Source organism: Leucopleurus acutus (genome assembly GCF_964270905.1).
Source record: "Leucopleurus acutus genome assembly, chromosome: 16".
Lineage (NCBI taxonomy): Eukaryota > Metazoa > Chordata > Mammalia > Artiodactyla > Delphinidae > Leucopleurus > Leucopleurus acutus.
In genome coordinates this window covers 44547711-44558602 of record NC_139158.1, presented here as the reverse complement: position 1 = coordinate 44558602, position 10892 = coordinate 44547711, and positions in this window count along the sequence as shown.

Below are 10892 nucleotides of genomic sequence, written 5' to 3'. Positions count from 1 at the left end.
TGCCTCCCTCTGTCAGGGGGAGACGGGGTCAGAGAGGAGAATCTCGGTGTGGGGCTGTGGCAGTGATGTCCAGACGGGCCCCGCCCCATCCCCCTCCCCCGACTAGCTTTCTAGGAGCTGGGGACGGCAGCTCGGCTCTCAAAATACAAGTTCTATCCCAAGGTTAAAATACCCCAAAACGGCCGTGCGTGCAAATGACTGCCGCACATGCTTAAAACCTATACAAAATTAAAGCACATGAACAAATACTGTCTTTAAACGGGCTTTTCTCCCCTGCCTGTCCTGCCCCTATTGGATCTCCCGAGCCCGGCACAGAGCTGGGAGCGGGTCAGCAGACCCTGGATGGATGAATGAAGACAGCAGTGCTACAGGCTCCCTGGGGGTGGAGACTCCGACTGTCTTGCCCACCCGGTGACAAAACACCGACCGCGCCCCTCACTGGTCAGCGGAGTCCTGGCTGCCAGTGACCCTGAGGCCGCCTCCAGGCGCTGCCGCTTAAGACCGGGTAGTTGCCAGGCGCTGGGTCTGAGCCCCGGAGGCCCCCGGCCCTGCTCCGCCCCGGCCCTTCTCCAGGGCGCAGCGCACAGTGCCCGAGGGGGCCCACGTGCATAGATATCCCGGGCCCGGCGGAACCCGCCGCTTACCCTGCAGGGCCCTGTGCTCCACCCACGGAGCGAGGTGCCAGTCCCGGGGGAGTGCGCGGGCCGCGGAGATGGCTTCCCCGCGCTCCCGCCCCACCGGCTTCAGCGTGGCCTCCACCCGCGGGCTGAGGGAGGAGGATCTGGAGGCGTGGCCCCGCCCACGTGCACCGCGCGTCAGCCCAGTGCGCAGGCGCGGTGGTGCGGCCCACTGCACAGGCGCCGTGACTCTTCCCGCCGGGGTCCGGTGGCGGGTCCCCCTAGCCTAGAGCCTGGCCGGTGTTGTGGGGGAAGCGGGGTCTCGGTCTTGTGGCCCCCGCTCCTGGCCCCGCTTATAGGGTACCCCGCGGCACGGCGGAGAGGGCCATCGTCGTCCCTGGCCGAGGAGTCAGTCCTGCAGCCTCGCAACCTTGACCAGCTGTGGAAATTGTGGTTTTCCTTGGGCTCTCCCCCCGCCCCGCCCACCTAAAGGCTTTCTTTTCCCTTAAGGTAACGCACGATAGAAAATGCCACCACAACAGGACAGGCAGTGCCGCCAAGCCCCTCCTGTTCCCGACCCCCATTTTCTCGTCTCTTCCCGGAGGCCGCCAAGGTTGCCGGCTCCTGCCTGGGTCGGTCGTCCATGCAGCCCCGTTTACTCAGGGTCCTGCTGGCAGGACGGCCCACGTGTCCCCTCGGTCAATCTCCTCTCCTCACCAGAAGGCAGCCCGGCTTCCAGCTTCCCTTGCTGTGGGTGTGCGCACGTGACGGCGTCTGGCCAATGGGGTGTGGGTGTGCCCCTTCGAGGCCTGGCCCTCGGAGAACCTTGGTCTTGAACCCCTCCCCACCCCTCCCCGTGGCCTGAGTTTGTTGTTGAGACAGGGACACCTGAGAGTGAGTGGGTGCCCACAGGTGGGATGTAGGGACAAAGTACTAGGCCAGGACTGGGCAAGGCGAGTGTGTCATCACTGCCAGCACCTGGTGGGACTCTGGCCTCGTTTATCAGGTTGTTTGGTGAACACTGGCTCTGTTTGTTCAGCTGCACCTTGGGCCCACAGTGCTACCGCTTCCTTATTCTGGGTGACTGAACTTTAGCCCACTGACAAGGAATGAGCCCAAGCCAGTTAAGCTCCCATCAACCTTTACCCTGGCCTCATCTGATGTGAAAACTGGAAGAGTGCCTTTTGCTGATGCAGACGGTTAAAGGTCGAGACCCTCCTCCCCAGCAGATTAAAAACCTCTGGTTCCCATCAGTGTGGATGTGCTTCTCTCCAGTAGTCAGATTCTATTTTCAGCTTTGGTCCCTTTAAGTTTTCCTGTACCCCTTTGGCAGCAACGAGTGCAGTTGTGAATGCCTCTGGATCGTACCTCCACCCATCTGCCTGTGTATAAGTTACCCACAATAAACTCCATAATGGCACTATAGAGTTGCCGCTTCATCTTTCAGTCTCAAGGTTCCTTCTCAGGTCGGAGGATGTTATTCAATGTCTCCACCACCCAACACAGGCCAAACCGGGAGATTTGGTTGTTCAGGCAGCAGTTAGCCAGCACCGTCCCTTGTTCCACAAGTTTGCTGTCATGAATAATGCTACGGGATCCCCGAGGACTGTCTCTATGCACATGTGAAGGTATATCTGTGGGGAAAATGCCTAGAAGAGGAATTGCTATGGTAAAGGGTACGTCCTTTCCCTTTTTTTCTTTTAAATATTGGATCCATATGGCTAAATTGCTCCTTACATATTGTACTAATTGACATGCCCACAGTAGCGTATAGGAGCATGGGTTTCCGCAATCTTTTGTTTTGAAATCATTGATTGCGGAACTATGATGGCTCTGCTTCAGTCTACCTCACTCACAACATCGCTTTCACAATATTTCACACTTAGAATTTCTAGAATTAGTTTTACTAACATAGGCTTTGCATATGCTATCTGCTGCTTGGAAATCACTTCCCCCAAGTCTTTCCTTAGTAAAATGCTATGGTCTGAATGTTTGTGTCTCCCCAAGTTTATATGTTCAAATCCTAACCCTCAAGGTGATGGTATTAGGAGGCGGGGCCTCTGGAAGTTGAAAGGCAGTAGTGCCCTCCTAAAAGAGCCCCCAGAGAGATCCCTCACCCCTTCTGGCACGTGAGGTTGCAGTGAGAAGCCAGCCCTCCCCAGACCATGAATCCTTGTTTTATATTTCTAAATTTCTCTCATCTTCATTATTTATTTCTATATTTTTAAAGTGTATTCTGTTTTTTGTTTTTCTAACTAATTATCTCATTAATTTTCAGCCTTTTTTTTTTTGGCGTCACCGTGCAGCATGCGGGCTCTTAGTTCCCCGACCGGGGATCAAAATGCCCCCTGCAGTAGAAGCGTAGAGTCTTAACCACTGGACCGCCAGGGAAGTCCCTTAGCCTCCTTTTCTAATAAATGCATTTAAAGCTTTCAATTTCCCTTTAAGTACCACTTTAGCTTTATCCCACAAATTTGCATTATTGTCTTTTTTAAATTATCAATTTGAAGTTTTTTCCTAAATTCCATTATTATGTTTCTCTGTCCCATGAGTTACTTAAAAATGTTTTAAATTTTTGAATTAATTTAAAAAATTAACCAATTACTTAGTAAATTCTCATTTGATTGCATTGTGGTCTAGGGATATAATCTCTGTAACACTCATTCTTTGAAATTTGTTGAGACATGCTTTGTAGCCCCATCTGTGGCTACTTTTTTAAAATTTACCATGTGTACTTGAGAAGAATGTGCGTGTTTCAGCTCTTGGGTGAATAAAATACCCATTAGGTCACACTTGTGAAGTGTCATATAAACTAGGATAAAGCAAAGGGCTGAAACAACGATACCCCACCGTAGGTTTAAGCAAACAGAAGAGGATAGCTCCCCATCTCTCTGACCCAAGGCTGGGAGCTCCGCTCCACACCGTCAGTCATCCAAGGACCCAGGTTCATAGGGCTCTGCAACCTTCAACATGTGCTGTCCAAGGCCATCCTCTCAGAAGAGCCTAAACCTCAGGAGGGCAGGAATGTGTCTGTTTTCGTCACCTTTGTTCCTGCAGATACAGAGTAAACATTCAGGAAGTATTTGTTAGGTATATGAATCAATGAATGAAGAAAAGATGGCCTCCTTGTTAACATACTGAAATTTAATAAACAGATCTTTTTCTTTTGGACTTCATTTTTTTCAATTAGCAATACGTTATGGCTCAAATTTTTAAAGGTATGGAAACAGTAGGGACTTCCCGGGTGGTCCAGTGGTTAAGACTCCACGCTTCCAATGCAGAGGGTGCCGGTTCGATCCCTGGTCGGGGGGAAAAAAAATACAGTGATAGTGTTCCCAGGCACACTGTCCCTCTTCCTGGAGACAACCACTGTTAACAGCTTGCTTGTATTCTCCAGAAGAATTTCGTACATACACAAGTATCTCTGCATCTGTGTGGACTGATTTCTAATATAGTTTTCAATTATAATAAAACGGCTCATTCTCCACCTTATTTCAATACTTCTGAATTCGCACTTCTGAGAATGTGTTTGGAGTCAGTTTGTTGAGGGGACGCCAGGTGGCAGTATACTACCAAGAGATGGAGGCCAAGGGCGGGGGTGGGGGGTGGGGGTGGGGGTGGGGGGAAGGGGCTTCTCTTTCCAAAAATTAAATAGTGATTTCACGTGGTTTTCCTCTGCCTAACGGACCTTGTAAGCTCTCTGGCCGTGAGTGCTGTGTAAGTGTGCAGGTAAATGCCTGCCCAATTTCAACAAATTAAAGAGGACTCGGTTGAGTTGAAAAGCTAGGGCAAAACTGAGCTATAGGATCTGACCTAGGACTCAGTTATGTTTAGTTTATTGAGAAAAACACAATTTTGAAGCTGCCCCCAGTCCAGACTCCCTGAGCAGGCTTCCTATATCATGTATCTGCACTCGCCTCCTCCCTCAGACTGGGAGCTTCCAATGACTTAAACCCACACTACAACTGTCATCTGTGGGGTTAAAGTAACAAAGGAAGCCCTCTTAACTTCTCCATGCTTCAGATTACCCCTAGCTTTAAAAGGTTAATTGGGGCTTCCCTGGTGGCGCAGTGGTTGAGTCCGCCTGCCGATGCAGGGGACACGGGTTCGTGCCCCGGTCCGGGAAGATCCCACATGCCGCGGAGCGGCTGGGCCCGTGAGCCATGGCCGCTGAGCCTGCGCGTCCAGAGCCTGTGCTCCGCAATGGGAGAGGCCACAACAGTGAGAGGCCCGCGTACCGCAAAAAAAAATATATAAGTAAATAAAATAAAGTAAAAGATTAATTGACTCCTTCCCCACGTGAGCACCCACCCCAGGCCCAAGGCCACCCGGTTCTCTCTTCTCCTGGAGACAACGCCTTACCCCTTTCTCCTTCCTTCTAGTGACAGACGTTCTGGGTATGAGTATATATTTCCTTTATTGAAACCCCTCCCCCCAGCAAGGAGTGCGTTCACTATAGCTTGTTCTGTACGCATTTTCCATTTAACAATATACCCTTGGAGATAATTACTGATCAATAAATACAAAGAGAATATTTTTTGAAGCTTAAAAAAATTGACCTATAGCTTTTTACAGCAGGTGAGCAACACGAATCTTGTGTGAGACCTGATGCTTTTTTGCAGACGTTCACAACAGCGTCACCACCGACCCCTCATGATGGAGAGCACGCCTAGCTCCCAGCAGCCCCCTTGCCTCTTCCAGTCACACCTCCCTCCCAGTAACCACAATGGTGACTCTCAGAGAGGAGATCAGCCCTTTGGGCGGCTGCATGGTATCCGGACGCACGGATGTGACGTGTTTAGCCACGTGCCTCCAGTCTTTGCGGTTAGAAATGGTGGTACCCTGACTGCCCTTGCACACATCACCTCACGTCTTCTCTCCTCTACCCGCAAGCCCAAGCTCATCTCATAAAAAACACACAAAAAGTAATTTAAACAGGGGCTTTGGATCTTGCTACTTCTTCCCGTCATTTCTATCTTCCTTTACTTCTTCCCGTCATTTCTGTCTTCCTTCTGAACAGATTCCTCTCCCTCCTTCGAATTCCTTTTGTTCTTCTCATTTTACCAATCAGTGCTCACTCTTTGTTCGTCCCTTGAAGGCGTCTTTCAGCTTCTCCCACCAGAACAGACACCCTGAGGGCCTGGACCTGGACTCGACTCCGCAGTCCCAGCTTGGCACAGAGGCTGGAAAATCCAGATCTGGTTCAGCGTCTGTTGGATAAACAAATCTGTGTGCCAGTATCTTAGACCTTCTGAGTGTTAAGAATACAGGAGGCCTCAAGGATGAAACCTCCGTCTGCTAAACAATTAAGCAACGAAGCTATCCATAGTAGGCAGTGGAGAAGACTCTAATTGCTTAGTTTAATAGCTGTAATTAGTCTCTTCCCAAGGCTCTTGCTAAGACGCTCTCCTGTGTAGCCACAGTGCCCTTATCACAATCAGAAACTTAACACTGATTCTACACGAAATCCACATGGACCAAGGTTCACCGATTGTAGTAAAAACGAAACAGAACATAAACTCTCTCCGTTACTTTCCTTCCTTTCCAGCCCACATCTTTTATGTACTGGTCTCTGTCAGTCTCTTTCAGTCTAGAACAGTTCCTTAGCCTTCTTGTATGTCACGACCCTGTCATTTATGAAGTGAACAAGCCAGTTACTTTGTAGAATGTCTCCCAGTTCGGGTTTGCCTGACGTATCTTCACAGCAGCTTAGGAACTTTGGGGGGTAACACCCCAGGTGATGTCATGTTCTTGTCAGTGCTTCACGTCAGGAGCCCATGATGGCTCACGATGGGTGATGTTAACTTTACTCACTTGGTTGAGATAAATCTGCTAGGTTTCTTCACTTTGGTACATGCACCCTTTAAATGAATTCCTGAGACAATTATGATTATCTTCATTTTACAGATGAGGAAACTGAGGCACAAAGACATAGAAAACTTGCCCAAAGTCATACGAGCTGTTATGGCTCCAGAGCAAACACTCTTAGCTGCCACACTGGAGAGACCAACATGGGGCCGGAAGCCTGGATGAACTTGGCCTGTGGAGGACCCTCAGAGGACGGGGGATATTTGGATGGACAGAAGGTGAAGGGTAATGGGCTAAGTCTGGAGTTTCTTCGTCAGCATGTCTGGCTTGGGGCTTGGTGCCTCTCTGGACACCAGCATTACTCTGTGGATAGTTTTGTTAAGAATGGCCCGACGTGGGAATTCCCTGGCATTCCAGTGGTTAAGACTCCGCGCTTTCACTGCTGAGGGCTTGGGTTTGATCCCTGGTCAGGGAACTAAGATCCCACAAGCTGCGTGGCATGGCCTAAAGAAAAAAACAAAAAGAACCCAAAAAAAAAAAAAAAAAGTGGCCCGTTGTATGGTTTGTGCTGATCTGACCCTCCTTCTCTGGAGTGTCAGGGCTGGACTTGCTGGAGATGACCTCCACTCCAAATGCTTATTCTGAGGGAAAGTTCCCGTAGTTGTTTGAAGATCATGGTGTGCGCCGAAGCTTGAGTGTCTTGGCTACATCTGTGGCTTCATTGTACGGCATGGTGAGGAAGTGTCCATCATTTAAAAAAAAAAATTTTAATTAAATTTAATTTAATTTTTTATACAGCAGGTTCTTATTAGTTATCTATTTTATACAAATTAGTGTATATATGTCAATCCCAATCTCCCAGTTCATCCCACCACCACCACCACCCACCCCCACTTCCCCCCTTGGTGTCCATATGTTTGTTTTCTACATCTGTGTATCTATTTCTGCCTTGCAAACCAGTTCATCTGTACCGTTTTTCTAGATTCCACATATATGCGTTAATATACAATATTTATTTTTCTCTTTCTGACTTATTTCACTCTGTATGACAGTCTCTAGGTCCATCCACGTCTCTACAAATGACCCAATTTCATTCCTTTTTATGGCTGAGTAATATTCCATTGTATATATGTACCACATCTTCTGTATCCATTCGTCTGTCGATGGGCATTTAAGTTGCTTCCATGACCTGGCTATGGTAAATAGTGCTGCAATGAACACTGTGGTACATGCCTCTTTCTGAATTATGGTTTTCTCAGGGTATATGCCCAGTAGTGGGATTGATGGGTCATACGGTAATTCTATTTTTAGTTTTTTAAGGAACCTCCATACTGTTCTCCATAGTGGCTGTATCAATTTACATTCCCACCAACAGTACAAGAGGGTTCCCTTTTCTCCACACCCTCTCCAGCATTTGTTGTTTGTAGATTTTCTGATGATGCCCATTCTAACTGGTGTGAGCTGATACCTCATTGTAGTTTTGATTTGCATTTCTCTAATAATTAGTGATGTTGAGCAGCTTTTCATGTGCTTCCTGGCCATCTGTATGTCTTCTTTGGAGAAATGTCTATTTAGGTCTTCTGCCCATTTTTGGATTGGGTTGTTGTTTTTTTAAGGAAGTGTCCATCATTGAGTCACGAACAGAAAGAGTTGACTTGTGCCAACTACAAACCTGCTTCACAGATAAGCCTCTGTGTGTTAGTGTCCACACTCACCTCAGGCTAGAGACCCCCAAGGCTTCGAGGCTTTGTCTGAGCAGAACCATCCTGCTTCTTTGCTCTTCCCTCTGATTCTTTGACCCGTCTTCCCCTCAGCCCTTGCTGACCCTTGAAAGCCTCCTAGTCGCGTGCGCCTTTGCTCCCCATCGCTGCCCCGACAGTGTGTAGGGCATCCACTCGGCCACACCTGGCTCAGCTCCAGATCACTCAGCCAGGTGTCCTCTGCTTCACAGCAATATTTCCAGATTCATGCTACCTTAATTTGGGTCCCCCAGAAGAAGAGCTTGAGACAGGAAGGAACTGGGGTGTTTATCTATCAGCTCCTATCAGCCATTGGTCGAGTGTTAATTCCCCTGCATGTCTGGCCTCCTGTACACGCAAACCTTGGAAAGAGCCCTCAGGCGTGGAGATCAGATACTGGCAGCTGGAGCTGACCATAGTCTGTGCTGGAAAGATAGGGTCTGAGGGCTACGGGCCAGGGCATTGGCAACTTCATTCATAGAATCTTAGGGTTTTAGAGCAGAAAGGGAGTTCAGAGAGAATCTAGCCCACTTCTCCTCGCTGTGTGGAGTCAGGGATGAGCACTGTGTCCTCGGGTATGAAGAGAAAACTCAAACGGGAAAATTTCCTGAATTTCCTCAATTTCTTTGAGCTCCACTCTTATCATGTATAACGCAGGAATTAACAACAATATCTACCCCACAGGTGGCACAGAGTAAATGACAAATGTTGGATGTTATTTTGGGAGAAATGGGCTTTGCACACAAGGTAGCTATTGCCACGATAGTGCTATGTAACAAACCACCAAGGTTGTTTTTTCAAGGTTGTTCTCTATACCTCACAGAGTTCGAGAGAGTCCTGGGCCACTTTTATTTACTGAGGTTCTAGGAATATTAAAATGCAAATTGCAAAAGTAAGTTGACTTTAGTGGGAAAAATCAGTAGTTGCTGCCTATGGGGTGGGGATGGGGGTGCGCTGGGCGTGGGGCTGGGTTGACTGGGAGGAACCAGAGAACTTATTAAGGTGATGGAATATTTTGTGTCTTGATGGGGGTTTGGCCATGGATACACACTTTTGTCCAAACTCTGGAATTGGGCGCTTTGGAGTCAAGAGTGACATTATATATGTTTTACCTAAAAACACCCACAAACACATGTTGACTTCTGGTTAATGACACACGTGCTGAAGTGTCTAGTGGAAGGACATGGATGTCAGCAGCTTAGATGTCAATTTAGATGGATTGATCCCTGGACAGAGGGTAGATTTGTGATGAGGCAGATGTAGCTGTTTTAATAACCGGGGAATGAACGTGGTGGCTAAATGGGGGTTCGCTTTGAACTTTTCTGTATATTTGAAACTTTTCGTACTAAAATTTTGGGGAAAAATGGGTTACCAAAGAGTTATAGTATGTTTCAGTTGTTTGCATTTAACAAGTAGATGCTTTTTATATACCAAAATAAAGTGCAGTGGAGTGGTGCCCTTCACAAGGTAACTGTTGAATTCATGGAAAATATGAATTTATAGTGTAAAGATGTGGTCTCATAATGGGACACAAGTTAAAATTAGTACGGGGGCTTCCCTGGTGGCACAATGGTTAAGAATCCGCCTGCCGATGCAGGGCACATGGGTTCGAGCCCAGGTCCGGGAAGATCCCACATGCCGCGGAGCAACTAAGCCTGTGCAGCACGACTACTGAAGCCGGTGCTCCTAGAGCCCGTGCTCCACAACAAGAGAAGCCACTGCCATGAGAAGCCTGTGCACCGCAACGAAGAGTAGCCTCTGCTCGCTGCAACTAGAGAAAGCAAAGACCCAATGCAGCCAAAAAGAAATAAAAATAAAATAAATTTATAAAAGAATAATAATAATAAATAAAATAAAATAAAATTAGTATGAAGGACTTTTTAACTCTTAACGTCTGACAGTGTAAGTCAGAATTACACTCTTTTGTAAAAAACTGAGCTTGTATACAAACTCCATCGATCTGTCCAAAGTCTGAATTTGCTGTGGACTCAGATTCCATGGCCTTTGTCTCCCCAACCCCAGAACAACCCAGTTGGTACCCATGGGATCCCTGACTTGCCTCCCCACAGGCCTCTGGTTCTCTACTGTGCCCGTGAATAACAAAGCTTTAACATTTACTAAGCAGGAGGTGACAGGTCCTTCCCATCTCTTTCTATTCATGGCTTCAATTAATAATTAGTCCCCCTGCAGAATGAGACAATCTGTTTTGTGGAGGGAAAGAACCATGAGCCAAGCCAATTAGCATCTTGGTCTGGCTGCCTTGGGAATTTAATTTAGTCTCACGGCCCATTTAAGTTCTACAAATATTGTTGCCTCCCCAAGATCGAAGTCATGATAGTTAAATGAGCAAAGGCCCTGGGGACCCATATGCTGAGGATGCCCCGCAAAGCGGGCTGGCCTGGGCACGGGGCCAGCGGCTTTTGTCCAGCCCACATGCCGGCGCCATTCTTCTCCCAGGACTCGGCAGCTGGCCCCGGGGCAGTGCCGACCTTAACCACCCGCGGAGGGAGTGGCGGCTGCCCCCAAACAGTTGCACACTTGAGTGGGTCTTTTGTCTGCTCAGAAGACATTCCAACTGCCCGTTAGCAGTTTGCCTGTGCACAAAAGGGGGTGACCGCCGGACAGGGCAGTCTGTCTGTGCAGCGTATTGTTGAGGGGCGGCGAGTCTGCAAACAGGCCGTCCGAGTTGTCCCCTGCATGGAGGGTGTGTGGGGAACAGCCAGGAAGG